The following is a 14,615-nucleotide window of genomic DNA, read 5'->3' as shown; positions in this document are numbered from 1 at the left end:
CATGGTGGGCAGATCGGGCAGCCTCGTCGTCAAAGTTGTTTCCTTTGATACCGCAGTGCTTTGGCGGTCATTGAAAAATGATGTCATGACCTTTCGATATGGCGCAGTGGTACACCTCGCGAATCTCTGCAACCAGTTGCTTATGCGACCCACGGCATAGAACAGCAGCTACACTCTTAATCTGGTTCCACTTATGTTCCACATAAACTGAGTTGGCTCACCAGTTTCACTGGAACAAGGGGGATTTTATCTGGATCACACTTAATTATGTGGAACCATAAGAATTTTTCATTTATATTTGTTTTTCTTTATGTGGAACAGGCCGTCCCGCAGCGAACCATGCAGGTTTAAGTGGAACTTGCTGGTTGTTGAACTTATTTTGATCCGCTTATTTCTCACACGTTCCACATAAGATCTCAGACCGCACGCTTGAGAATTTTCTGCATTGCAACCTTTGTCTACACCCCGCAGTGTAATGCACCACGAGGATACTGTTATGGGTCAATGCGCTGCTATATTTGTATATACGCCACCAGAACCGTTTTCACTTAGAGTTGTGGATCGATTCGGCCTCGCCCTACCATCAACAATAGCCACGGTTAGCTTCGTTGGGAGAGCAACTGTCCCGCAGATAATGGTGGTCCCGGGTTCGCTTCCTGTTCAGGACTGAATTTTTGAAGCGAAAGCTTTAATACGCCAGGTTTTCAAGAGAGCAGCGCCAGTGAGTTTATCCTTGAATTTCCCCTATTGGTTGGGAGATGTCATGTGACCTACTGACGTCATCACAATCTGCCCACCATGGCAGATGGCAACAGCACCATCGGACTGTGAGGAACCTCCTTACCGTGGTAGGTGGAGATTAAATTGATTATTGGTTTGGCTTGGTTTGTTTTATGGGGTTAACGTCCTGAAGCGACTCAGGATATGAGAGACGCCGTAGTAAAGGGCTCCGGAAATTTCGACCACCTGCAGGGGGTTCTTTAACGTGCACTGATATCGCACAGTACACGAGCCACTAGAATTTCTCCTCCAAAGAAATTCGACCGCAGCGGCCGGGATCGAACCCGCGTCTTTCGGGTCAGCAGCCGAGCACCATAACCACTAAGCCACCGCGGCGGGCTAAACTGATTATTGGCTGAGAGGCCACCTAACCTTTTAACTAACCAGCGACGCAGAGTCGGAGGCTTCTCCAACTTCGGCACTGGACGCGGAGATGGTTTCAACTGAGATGGAGCGCCGGAACACTGACTTTGTGATCAGACTCAGCGAGTGTGACGACTCGGCTACGCGTGCATTTCATCGACGCTTTACCGACAATTCGTTCGGCAGTGTGCGTGGCGTTTGTGAACGTAGCCATGCAAAGGAAGCTTTAGCTTCTCACCATGGTTGGCCAAAGTTTAAACCACAGCTAATTTTTCTTGAAGCATCGCATTTTTTTTGCCTATTTTTTATTATTGCTTTTGCCCCGTGCTTTCGCTGAGTGTTTTGAGGACGTCTGCCGCGCGAAATCATTCAACAAGGAGCGGGACAGATGATGACCTTTTACCGTCTTTGAGCGTCACATTGTGCTCTAGCTTATAAACGCCTTTTATGCACCCACGGCCACAGCACATAAAAGGCCCCCTATACGCAATAAGCAGGGTGTCTTGCAACTTCTCGTAACATTTTAGTGTAGGATGTTAAAACATCCATTTCGTGTTTGGACTCTAAAGTGAAAGAGTTCCATATCATTGCAGCAGAAAGCTTGAATATTGTACAAATGCGTTGCTTTACACATCCGTCAATGGGACCGTAGTTTTCTTTTTATTTCAAACGTATACCACGATACCCACTCCTAAAGCGCAGCAGGGACCGGAAGATTGCAATGCATGACCATTACGCTCGAAACGGCAGAAATATTAAAGAGCCACTGACGCTCTTTCCAAGATCGCGCCACTGAACCATGGTAGCGGCGTGCGCATTTAGATGCCCGCAAAATGCTAAAACAGCCCTGTGCTACGCAGTGTTAGTGCATGTTACTGAGCCCAGACGGCAGAAATCACTTCCGCGCCATCACAAAATCGTCAACACCGCCCGCACACACAGCCCGTACGGAGCTCGGTAGTATGACGCAACGTTCGTGTGCGTGCAACGGAACCCGCCATGACCCGCGCCGACGGCCCCGGACATGCAGGAGCCCGAAAAACATAACACCATAGTAACGAAAAGTTCCTCCCTTAGGAGAGCACAGATTTTTTTCTCGGAGCCACTAACACGACCACAGCGCCACCGCTTCGTCAACTGAGGCGCCCGCAGCGCTGATACAGTATCTCTCTCGCGCGCCACTGGCGGCAAGCTCCGTTAATTTTTGCGTTCATTTTGTATTCCGCACTACGCCGCGATATTTGAGTACCTTCCGCCAAGAGAGGACGCCGTCTCCTTTGGATCGCTGAAAATTGCTAAAGGTAGGTGGTTTTTTCTTATTTACTGTAAGGTTAATTAGTGGCGCATGTGTGTTTTGTGCTCCTGCTAGGTTAGTCATTATGCCGCGCCTGTGGGTTAGAGCAGGAACCAACGGTTGGAAGATTGAAATGTGCACATGTTCGCTACGCACGCGGGCAATGGCGTTGTCAGTTTTGCGGATAGGGCTCGCTGTTCCGCCAGGATCCTCCTCTCGGTTACTAAAGATATTGCCAGAAATTCTTTGTCAGCTATGACCGCCGTACAATTAGGAATGCTGTTCAGTTGTACGGCGGTTATGTTTAAAGTAGCAGCATGGCCTCCTGTATTTTTTCTGTGCCTGCCGAATGCGCCCTCCGCGGCCGTCGGCGCACCTCAGTTGGTTACGCTACTGAATGCCGAGTGGTGGCGCTAGTCACGTTGGGGTCGACTGCATTTGTCGTCTGCTGCTGCACCACGCTGACCACGCTGTCGGTCAGTCGCATGCGCGTATTTGGATCCTTGTCACTGGCAATTCAGTCTCTTTGGCCCGCACGTGCAAAAAAAAAAAAACAAAGCTTGCTGGCGTTCGATGTGACAGTACTGCTCAGACGCTGACTTCGTGCTGCGCCGAGAATCGGCGACGCTCAACGCATGCTGAACAACACACATCACATGAACGGTGAGCCAAGATTTTTTTATTGATAGCAATAATGTTATTTGTAGCGTGCATAAAACACTATATCTGTCTGTGGCGTACTGTGTGTATAATTCGAATATTTGTGGACGCATTTTCTGACTGACAGCTCTTAATTAGTTTTGTTTTTGCACTCGCGCTCGACAAATTTGTGTGGTTGCACTGAACTTTTTAAGCATACGACTGTAATATCGAAGCGCATTGTTAAACCGCTCACCATTGCCTTGCAGGACCTAATGGCATACTGCTGTGTGCCGCGTTGCCGCTCAGATGGGAAAAGCAAGATTCCAGGCATCTCTTTCCGCGAGATTCCGGCGGACATGGCGCTACGGGAGCAATGGTTGAGAGCCGTACGGAGGGACAACTGGGTGCCGAACACTACTTCGAATTATTCAAGAGTATGTAGCCGGCACCCCTAGTAGCACGCTTTGTTGCCTCAGTGTGGCCACAACATTAGCTTCTAACATTGCCTTAACGTGGCTAGCGTCCTCTTTTTGCCACGTTAACGCAACATACATAAGACTACGTTGAGACAATATTGCTCCAATGTTACATCAACTTTCAGTCAATTTTAAAGGAACTTCTGGAGACAATAGTAATGCAACATTGCTACAACATTTTTTTAATGTTGATACAACTTTTTATTCGCACACATGCAACATTCCCATGACAATGTTACTGCAATATTGCTGCAATGCTGTCATAATGTTTCAGAAACTTTCAGGGAGCATTCTAAATTACTGAAATATTTCAGCTATCAATGGCTGCTGCTCAATAAAATGATCTCCTGAAAGGCTAAACAGTGTACAGTGGCATCGTCATACCACAATGGTTACAGCAGCTTAACGTCACAAGAATGAGCAATTGAGCATTACTCCTTGCTACACTGTAATGCGGTAGAATACAAATACTTACAAGACTTTCCTGCACAACACATTGTTTTTCCATACATTCCAGACCGCTTACTCTAAATAAATCCTTAAATGTAACATCAGCTCTCTACCAGTGCTCCTATCGTTTAGATGCAACAAGCTTCCATGACATGGTTATTCTGACAATTAGACTGATTTATTTAAATAGACAGAAATATAATTTGGTAAAAAGGAAGCAGACTTATAATACACTCTACATTTACACAAACACATTGGCATAACTTGAAAAATGCACCACGTGGGCTTACATTTTCACAGATATGATTTATTTAATTACTTTATAAAAAAACTTGTAACAAATCTAAAAAAAACAGCACACATGTACCCCGCCGTCGGCACCATCAGCTGTGCGCCCGGCCCACTCGGGCGTAAACCGGACCATCGATGCCATCCGCGCCCGTTGCGCCCGTGGGCGAAACCGACGTCATTGTGTTTCCTTTCCATGCTGGGAATAATTTTTTTTCTTTTTGTGCTTAGACGTAAAAAGAAGTTTGGTTTTTCTGCCCGACGTGCACGCAGTGCTTAGGTACCTAAAATGCTTTTTATATTTGCGAAGTGCAAGTAGATTGCTTAAGCATGTGCTATACATTGTGAACATTCATGCATGCGCCCTTCAGCACACGTTCCTGACAAGAAGCAGCCAGTTTGAAACATGAATTATTCGTGGACGCTGATAAATTGCACAGGAAATGCACAGAAAAATGCGCAATCTGTCTCACGAGCGGCACTCGACCACCAATTCACCGCTGAAACTGATGCGCAGCACCCCAACGTGAGTGGCGCCCCCACCACGATGAGTGGCGGCGCCGCGCAACTGCAGTGACGGCGCGTCCCCTTTGTTCGTTCCGTGATCCGGCAGGCACAGAATATATAGGAGGCTATGGTAGCAGGAGCTGCTAATTCCACGGCCGGCGCCGTTCACGGCCGTTGCGTTCCGGGCGCTTTTTTACGTGTGTGGTCAGGTTTACGCGCGCTCGTCATGGACCTTGCGAATTCGGGTTCCGCAACGAAATGGACCATACGCTATAGTTTCCTGTGGTTGTGGATTGCAAGTTGCCGGTGCCGGGCGGATTTCAGTTCTGGATTTCGAATTACGTTAAGCTCGATCTGTGCCTATATCAAGCGTAGAAGGTGCCGATCGACAAGCCCTGAGGCATCGTTCTTATTCTGAAGTATGTATACTAGCTAATAGCGCCCTTTATATTTCCCTCGTTAAAAAGTTAGCGGCTTCAAAAAGGTGAGCGAAATGATCCTGTGCCTTTACGTCCAGGTAATGTAAGCGTGCGCACGTTTGGTTGTATGGTATCTTGTTTAGTGTTCATTCCTGTTGTAGCAAATACGGTGCGAATCGTAGATCTGTTTTGTAGCCACGTAAATGTGATTTCTTTGTGTGCAATGGCATATTGAACCAGTTGTCAGGGCGATGAGTAAAATGTGATAAAGTATATGCTTGTTATTTGAATGCTTGTTATTTGAAAAACTTTTGATATTGCAAGGGTAACTGCATGCAATATCGCTATATTATATTATATTATATTACATTATATTATACTATATTACTATATTTGTGAAAAAGAGTAAAATTTTGAAAGCTCCTGTAAATATAATGTAAGCTTATGTTAGGTCTATTTTGTGAAAATAAAGATATCTTTTTAAATATGTTTTATTGTACGAAATGTAAGCACTAAATTGATGCACTCAGCCTTTTCATATTATGGTTTTCCCACAGTGCAAATTCATTACCTCTGTAAGCTCGGCAAAGAAAACAAGAGAACTGCATGCAAAGAAAGTAGCTGCTGCATCTATTGTTCACAATGCTGATGTTTCTCAGCCAGCTGTTTCTCTAAATGATGCCCTGCTTGAATTGAAGGTAACAGTAGCCTTTCTTTGCTTATAATAAATGGTTTCTACCTCAGTAGTATACCTGATGATGAAAATGCACAGCTTCAAATGTTACGCTGGTATCACAAGACCTTGCAGTGACGTAAAAGGCGTTGCAATGATATGCAATGTCCTTGAAACAATCATGGGATTTCAGTGCACACATTTTTCGGCTGCCGTGTGATTTTGCTAACAATACTCATTGGAATGAATTTTGTAAAAGTTTTTGTTCACATTTAGGCACTACAGGATGCTGCGTTTGATGCTGGACACTTGAACCGGACAAGAATGAAGGCTCTTCTGCATGTAACATTTGCGGCTCATAAGGCTGAGACTCCACAACAGCTGCCTGCCTACTCATTGAATGCAGACGTGGTAAGAGTATGCTATTTTGCTTTTGGTTCTTGTCAAGAATTTTGAACAAGCTTCATAGCACAATGCAACCTGCAAAACACTTCAGCACATCCCCTATGAGTAAATATAAACTGTTCTGTTGCTGGTAGTGATCACTTTTCTCAGTGCATGTCACTAGTTGCATATTCCTTCATCTGTAAAGAGCTATTGCAAGTTGCATTGGAAAACAAGGATGTGGTTTCAATGTAACTTACCCTGGAGCACATAAATGAATCAGCATATATGCAGTGCATTACATAACTGTCATCTGTACAGGTAATGATCGGCAGTATCTGGATCATTTTAGTGTCCTTACCTTTACTCATTTAAAAATAGGAAAGGTAGAGCATAGATTCTGCATTTTGCAATTTGCCCTAGCATCTGCATTTGGTGTCTTGCTGTGTGAGGTCCCAATAGACTCATGAAATTGTCAATATTTTTGATATCTTTGCAAATTATGGGCAGTTTCCTTACGAAGGTCGAATAATAGTTTCTGTAAAATATGTGCTTAAGTTGGTGTTTTTTTTGCAGCTTACACTTGAAGCAGAAATTCTTTTTAAAGCAACAATGCAAGATATGGAAAGATAATAAGAGATGTCCAGCAGGCACTTCACAGGGCAGATTTTATGGAGCTGGATGGGTATCTTCAACCAAAAAATTCTGAATTCTGTGTGATCACACAGGTAAGACAGCTTCCTTTTGTAATTACTGCTGATAGACTTAAGCAACAATGAAAATGCATAAAATATTTGGGGTCCCTGGGCAGCATAATAGGTATGTCTATAATACTTGGCTGAAAATGTGCAAGAACCTTTGGTGCATGTTTATTTTATTGTTTAATATAAATGATGAATTTTTCTTGACAAAGAATGTATGGAGGCTAGCATTCAGTTCTTCCACTGCTATAAAAACTAGCCATTCAAATGAGTGTTCACTGGTATACATTCAAAAGAATGCAGGATAGAAATTATTATAGGCAGTGATTAATGTTTTTCATGCTTAGTTAAAATTGAGCTTAAACTATAGACACTTAACATTTTGATTCGTGTTTTCTTGCTTGTGGTGATGTGTGAGGCATTATTATGCATGAATTACCACCCGGTGTTCTCCTACGACCAATAAATAATTTATAATTGCATTTCTTTCTCGTGCTGTTTCGGTTTCAACAGCCGAATTAGGACTCTGACGTCAGTGTGTGCTTGCAGGTCATGTGAGACGTGAAAAAACTGCAGTATGATCACTGCTTCCTCATTTGTTGTCATTGTGGTTCTTGAAGAAGGCTGACTTCAGCAGTGCAGTAAATCAAAACAAAGAAGCAGTGACTACATGGACGTTTTTCCATGCCTCACGTGACAAAAGCACTTTTTGATGTTACAGCTATCGTTCAGCTGTTGAAGCCGAATTAGCATGACAGAAAAAGTTCAATTATAAATTATTTAGGGGCCTAGGCTAATATTACATGCTGATTCGTATGTAGTAGTGTCTTTCGAATCCTCGTTGAGTAATTTAAATGAGCATTTATTGTTTTACATTTGAAATAATGTATCATTCAAATCATCGTATCAAGGCAGTCAATGAATTGTTGCGTATAGCCTGGACTGTTTTTGCATTAAAGGGGAGATGCAACACTGACAGGCCCGTACCAGGCCCATGTATCATTACTGACGACGGACTGATAATGATCGTCACCAGGAAGAACACCATTGCCTTGGCTCCCGGCTCATCTATGAAGAGTGCCCTTATTTTGTGCCTAGCTGTCTACTTCATTTTGTACCTTTCTTATCCGCATGCTTTTGGCTAAACTTTGGGACTAGTTCAGACATTGCTGCTGCAAAACGAAAAATTTGATAAAGGGCTGATATCCTTCAAACTGAAGAGTCTGCTTAAAGGCCTCAGACTTATTTAGACACAGCCATTCCTGTATATATAGTTCATTGTTTTGATAATAAAGGATTGAAGGTTTCGGATAAGCGTTAAGGTAAAGCTTAACACATCAAATATAGCATCTTAAGAGACAGCTGTCATATTTGAAAATAAAAGCCTCAATTTCCTCCGAGTAATTAAGTATTGTATTTTTTGTGGCAGTGAAATAAAGCTTTGATGTAATGGATGCTTGTGTTCATCAACCATGAACAACACTGCTGAAGTGCAAGCATATCTGTGTATTATTGCCCATTTGTCTATGCAGGAGGCGATTCTAGGTTGCATAGTGATGAAAGAAGAGTTTTAATATCTCATCCCACAACCTCAAGCTTTAAACTTAGGGGTGCATCAGACTCTATTTGTATAGTTTGGCTGATGGACTAGGTGTCCAACCAACAGAAATCATGATTGTATACTGTGAATTTGATGCAAGAAGTGTGGTTTAACGGTACTGGAATATGCATATAGTATATCTGTTAAGAATTACTACAGAATGATTTCATTCATATCAGGTGTTTTGTGAACTTTATATTTCACCCTATAGTCCCTTGTGTGCAGTGCACTGCATATACAATACTATTGTGGAATAATTTTGTTCATATATAGACAAAATTATTTTACTATGGTTTGTACAAACAGTGCACTGCGTGCAAGGAACTCTAGAGTGAAATATGTGGTTCACAAGATACCTGGAACGGGGTTCCAGCTATCTATATGATGCAGCGTTCCTGCTAAATTCCTGGAACGCTGTTTCAGATATATAGGCGCAGCACTGTTCCGGCTAAAACCTCGGAAATTTGTTCCACATATTTTAGAGTATCTGGAGCATAGTTCCAGCTTTATAGGTGGAACATTTTTGCAAAAATGTTCCAGCTACTAAGTGGATCCTTAGGTGGAACCAGACTAAGAGTGTAGAAGAGTCTAGAAGGCTAGCTTTAGCGTTGTGAATTAAAACGACGAAGCGGCGGTTACATCGCTGCTGTTTTCATGCCTCACGTAGGCCTTTGACGTCATATCCATCGTCCGGCTGTTGAAACCGAAGCCGGAACAACACCAAGAAGAAATTCAATCAAATTATTTTGCAGTCAAAGGCAAATGCCACGTGCTGACCCACGTATGCTAATGTCTTGCGCATCATTACAAAGAAGGAAACACGCAACCAGAAATTTGCTGTCTATATTCCTTCAATTAATTCGCGCAGTGCACGTGTTATAGTGTTTGCCTTTTTCACCGGAATCTCACTGCGAAACACCTTATACTACTGTTTAAATTTTTTCGCAGTGCAGTTTTCATAACAAAAGTTCATTTTTTTATTGTTTTGCTTTTATCGCGTAAATTGTGTTGATGAATATGCGGAGTGCACGTATTATACTGTTGCCTTTTTTCACTCGAACCTCAATGCAAAAAAGAGCCCTTAATACTACCATTAACTTTTATCCGTAACAAATGACGCCACCGCTGCCAAAGTGGCTCCCTGACCTGGTCAAGTTTCGCTGAGTTTTTTGCCAGGAAGGCCATCAACTTTGTACAAATGTCGCGAATAAACGTGGTTTGATTTGATAATCACGTCGCCATGGTGTCAGCATATGTTTGATGTGCAGTTGAGCCAATATTCGACTTCTTCAAACTAGGAGTTCGCGATGACGATGAAGTTGGCTGCGTCTGCAATGTCTGGCAGCTTAGCGTCGAGTGCTGGTCATGGGTTTTCAGTCTGTCCTCGATATAGACTAGTCTTCTGCTTTGTTACCTGCACTGTATGGCTGCAGAGATTATTACACACAGGCGAATATGGTGTCCTGTGTCCTTAGATCGATGTCGATATCGATGTAAATGGTAGCAATGAGTTGTTTCAGAGTTTTGCTCTTGTTTAGGGGCTCTGTAAGAGAATTGGTCTGACGACACTAGACAGTTGTCTTAAGGCAGCTTGTCTGAATGCGGTGTGCGACTCACTGAGTACAATGCGCCGTAAACGGCGTTTTTTTCTGCCATGAGAACTTCTGTGCCCTAATGTCACCGCAAATGTACTCGATAGAAGATATCTGACACTCCACTATGCTTAGGCAGAGCTTTCCTTCAGTGTAACTTCTAAGAGTTCATTGCGCAGAATGGTCTAGTAAAGCCATTTTTTTTTTTCCTGTACCAGCTGCACTCCGAGGCTTAAGCTGCTTGCAGCATTGTAAATTTCAGTGTCGCCCTCCCAGTCGAGTGCACGTGGAGTTTAGTTCCTCAAACGTTTCACTCTGGGGTTTACTTCCCCTAAAAGGTGCGTTATTTTGGGCTTGAATGGAGCTGTCATAGGTCGAGCTTAAGATGTGGCTTAAGCCGCGGAGGACCTTGCTATCTTTGACTGAGGTGCAATAGAACCACCTGAGAAGGCCCCGCCTTCTCGGTCCTCTTAGATGTGCCTGGCCGGGTCTTGGTGGCGAAATAAAGCCTTTTTCTTTGTTTCTCCTACAAAGGCGAGGAGTCTGCCTTTCGAAGCATCTGCACGTTGTGGGCTTGGGGTTATAAATCATATGAGAGACAGCGATGATGGCAGTGAGAAACTGCTTGGCCTGTTTTTTATGCGAAGCATACTAAAATAGCCCAACCCAGCTCCTCGAGCGCGGCGGTGTCGTTACCATTGATCTTTCGTGACCTCCATGTCATACCACGTGATGCGTGACGTCACAGCAGATGAAAAACGGGGGCCCAACTCGCGCCGTCGCGCGAGGCGTCGTGACCAAGGATGACCACGTGGTGCGTGACGTCACAGCAGATGAGAAACGGGGGCCCAGCTCGCGCCGTCGCGCGAGGCGTCGCGACCAAGGAGGACCACGTGATGCGTGACGTAACGACATAGGAGAAACGGGGCCCCAGCTCGCGCCGTCGCGCGAGGCGTCGCGACCAATGTGTTTCCTGCTTCTGCCGCTAGGTGCGCTGTAGTGAACACGTGATGCTGGAGCGGCGGTATACAAGGGGGTGCGCCTGCCTCTGCTAGGCGTACACGGGATAGAGATGCCTCCTGGAGACAGGGCTGCTCGTTGGAATGAGAAGCAAAAGTTGCGGCGTGCTACAGAGACTGATGAAGAGCGTGAAGAACGTCTAGCCAAGCGGCGTGCTCGATATGCAGCTCGGCGACAATATGCTTCGCATCTGACTAGGCTTAACCTAAGCTAAGCCTCAGCGATTTTTTTTGTTCGGCGCATATATTCTAATTTTGCAGTATAGCTGGCTGGGCCATAGTCGGGATACGACGAACGTGACCGCCTTCGGCTCAATGAAAGCAGAGTGGGTTCCGCTGGGGGTGGGGGAGGGAGTAGGTGTTTGGGAGGGGTGCTCCGGACGTCAAACCTTGAAGTCCTTGAGAGATTCATTACAGAGGGCAGGTAGCACTGCGGTGAACGACGTTCTACTAGCGGCGGTGCATCTTGTAGGAGGTATGCATTGCCTCAGCGGTACAAAGGGTTGCGTACTGCGGCGGCCCACAACGCAACCTGCTCATCAGGCCGCCGCGGTGGCTGAGTGGTTATGGCGCTCGGCTGCTAACTCGAAAGACGCAGGATCGACCCCGGCCGCGGCGGTCGAATTTCAATGGAGGCGAAATTCTAGAGGCCCCTATACTGCGCGATGTCCGCTCAAGTTAAAGAACCCCAATTGGTCGAAATTTCCGGAGCCCTTCACTACGGCGTCCCTCATAGCCTGAGTCGATTTGGGACGTTAAACCCCATGAACCAACCATAAACCATCCTGTTCAAGCTATACCTAGGGCAGCATGCGCTGACGGGGGAGTTGGTGCCAGGAAGAGATGCACATTTGCGACGATGGTCTCGTGATCTTCCCAAATAAAAATGCCCCCTGGCTGATTTCTATGTAGCTTGAGGTTCATGATTCGCGTTCATCGTCGTTGCGCCTATGTGCGCCTGCTGCGCTTCTCCAAAATTGGCATCCGCAGGTGCAGCAACCATTGGTTGCAGCGTGCTTGGCAGCAGTCAGCCCAGTTCCTTTCAAACTACCTTTCGTATCACTTCCCTCAAGAAGTCGCAGACGCACCACGTGGCTGAAGTCGCTCACACTGACGGAGAGTGGGCGCCCGCTCTCTTCGATTATAAAAGCTTCAGCAATTCGTTTCGCGACAGCCTTTAGAGGCTGCGTAAAGCGCAGTGAAGAGTTTTTACTTCACACCTTGCTTCAAAAAGTTCATTTTCCTCTTCTCGATCACACTGGCGTTAGCGCGCCCCAAGAAGGGTGACCTAAATGTCACGAACTCGTTCGTAATGCTTGTAGAGGAGTCCTTTGCGGGTCGCACGCGGTCCGAGTAATGTCCTTGTTCTGTAAGCGGTGCTTTAAATGAACTGCTGCTGGCGAGGATTTTTTCGCCCCTATGTATTCCTTGGAATTCTTTCTAGTTCTCGGGCGATGAAATGTTATTTAGGATTGTGCAGCAGCTCGTGCACGGGTCTTTGCAAGAGCACCTACCTCGTGCAGCACGCAGCTTCATTGCGGGGATACCGCTAAACATTGCACCTGCCTTAGCGACATGCCAGCTGAGGACCATACAAAACCGTAAAAAGCCAGCTGTTTACTGGATGAACTTTTGTGGCCGCATACAAAGGAAGCAAAACACGATGGTAGCGGCGTTGGTGCGCGTGAGCCTCAGTCCCCGATTCAGAGCGGTACACGTCTCGCTGTGTTTTACTGAAGCATGAACAGCCGTCTGGAACGCCATCTGCGCCCATCGTCGAAAATATTTCTGGCGACGGTAAATTAACACCACTATTTAGGTACTCTCCGAATAAATTACCTGTCTCTCGAGGAGAACCACTCAGTAATTCTACCTTTGTAGCAGAACTAAAACAGAGCGCGCACAGAGGAGTATGAAGGAGCAGCAGAAACTTAGATGCAAGCAAATTAAAACATTGGGCTAATATGATACCGCAAGCGACAGCATAGAACGTAGTTATTTGGTGGGCTCCCGCCTGAGTAGCTTGTTGTCTTCAAGCAGCGAAAAGCGAATATGGGGAGCTGCTATAGCTATAAGCGAGCAGTTCTTCCCGCTTGCTGCTCCAGAAACATTCCACAAGCATGTAACATAGCGGGGCACTGTTCCTGCAGTTACGTCATTCTGTCTTGAGCTACGTCGTCCCATTCTGTCGCTGCCAGCTGTCACAGTGTTCCTGCGCTATTTTTCATCATGTTGCTCTCTTCTAAAGCTGCAGCTTCGTGGGTTACATATTTCTGGCTGCGCTCACTTCAAACAATTACATGGCAGATGTCCCGAGTATGATAAGATGTGTGATCAAGACGAAAGGGGTGGTAAAGCGGCGACCACGTTCGCATATTTATGTTCTTCTCTCTATTGGCACGAAGACACACGCGCACAATTAGGAGGCCGCAGCTGGACGCAGCAACAACATCGCAGCTCGGAGCAGGCAGTATGTCTCGCGCACTCCGTCGCGGATGGCAGAGAGCCCCCAGCGGCTGCTTTCCTTGACTACGCTGGTCGGAGCAGCCACACTCCTCGTCCAGGCGCGCTCACAACACAGAATTCCTTTTCGCCGGGGCCCATCTGTCGGCAGTGCAGCGCCGGCAACGTGCTCAGCCGCGGGAATCGGTCGGCCGCCTGTCCATTGGCGGCGCAGCAGCAGCCGCAGAAATGTAGCGCCTGGCCAAATGTGTCCCGGGCACCGCTGGATGCGCCGCACGTACCGCGAGCGACGATCATGCGCGCAATAGACGCGCGCCTGGTCGCACCCCTTCCCCCTTTTCGAAACTCAGCGCCGCTGGAATGCGCCGCCTAAGAATATGCAAACTGCACGCTCCTCTATCGGAGCGCAGAAACAAATCTGATGAGCGGCTTTTATTCTCGGCGCAAAAGAAGAAGAAAAAAAGTGAGGAGGAAAAGGGGCCCGATGTTGACGGCCCTGATGGCGGGGCGCATCGCCGCGCTAGAGACGTTGGCTGGCGACCGACTGTTGGGTGGCTGGCGCGCGCTGCGCCGCAGGCAGCCGGCATGCAGCGCACGCGGCCGCCAGACGGGGGCCGCTGCTGCTCTATTGATCCGGCCGCCCTCCCCCCACTCGGCGAGGCGGCGTTCTTGGCCCAGTGCAAGTATTCATTAATCTCTTTCTCTCTTTCACCTTGCATTTCCTTCTGGTCGTTCGTTTCGAGGCGCCGCATCAATATGGTGCGCGCGCGCTCTGCGAGGCATTATTGCACGTGGTGGCGGCGGCGGCGATAGAGGCCCCCCTTTTCCGCTCACAGACACACACCAGGGCAAGGCCCGAGAAAAGTGAAATAAAAATTCTCTATCCTGATTCTTTGATTCGGCGCTCTCCTTTTGACCCGCTTCTCGCATATGCACGCGAGCAACAGCACGGTTTTCCCAATAA

The 14,615-nt window shown here is 46.5% G+C and overlaps 1 long non-coding RNA gene across 1 annotated transcript; it reads left to right on the top strand.

Moving 5' to 3' along the window:
* Positions 1–2,277: 2,277 nt before the first annotated feature.
* On the top strand, positions 2,278–8,429 carry LOC149350365 (uncharacterized). The gene is made up of 4 exons (XR_016290353.1): positions 2,278–2,444; positions 6,169–6,303; positions 6,853–7,004; positions 7,937–8,429. It is a non-coding gene; the product is annotated as an uncharacterized LOC149350365 (long non-coding RNA).
* The last annotated feature ends 6,186 nt before the right edge of the window (positions 8,430–14,615 follow it).

The sequence above is a fragment of the Amblyomma mixtum genome, chromosome 3 (genome assembly GCF_055824585.1).
Source record: "Amblyomma mixtum isolate Tamu chromosome 3, ASM5582458v1, whole genome shotgun sequence".
NCBI classification, from domain to species: Eukaryota; Metazoa; Arthropoda; class Arachnida; order Ixodida; family Ixodidae; genus Amblyomma; species Amblyomma mixtum.
Note: the sequence above shows the minus strand (reverse complement) of the source record. Positions and strands in the feature narration are given on the sequence as shown.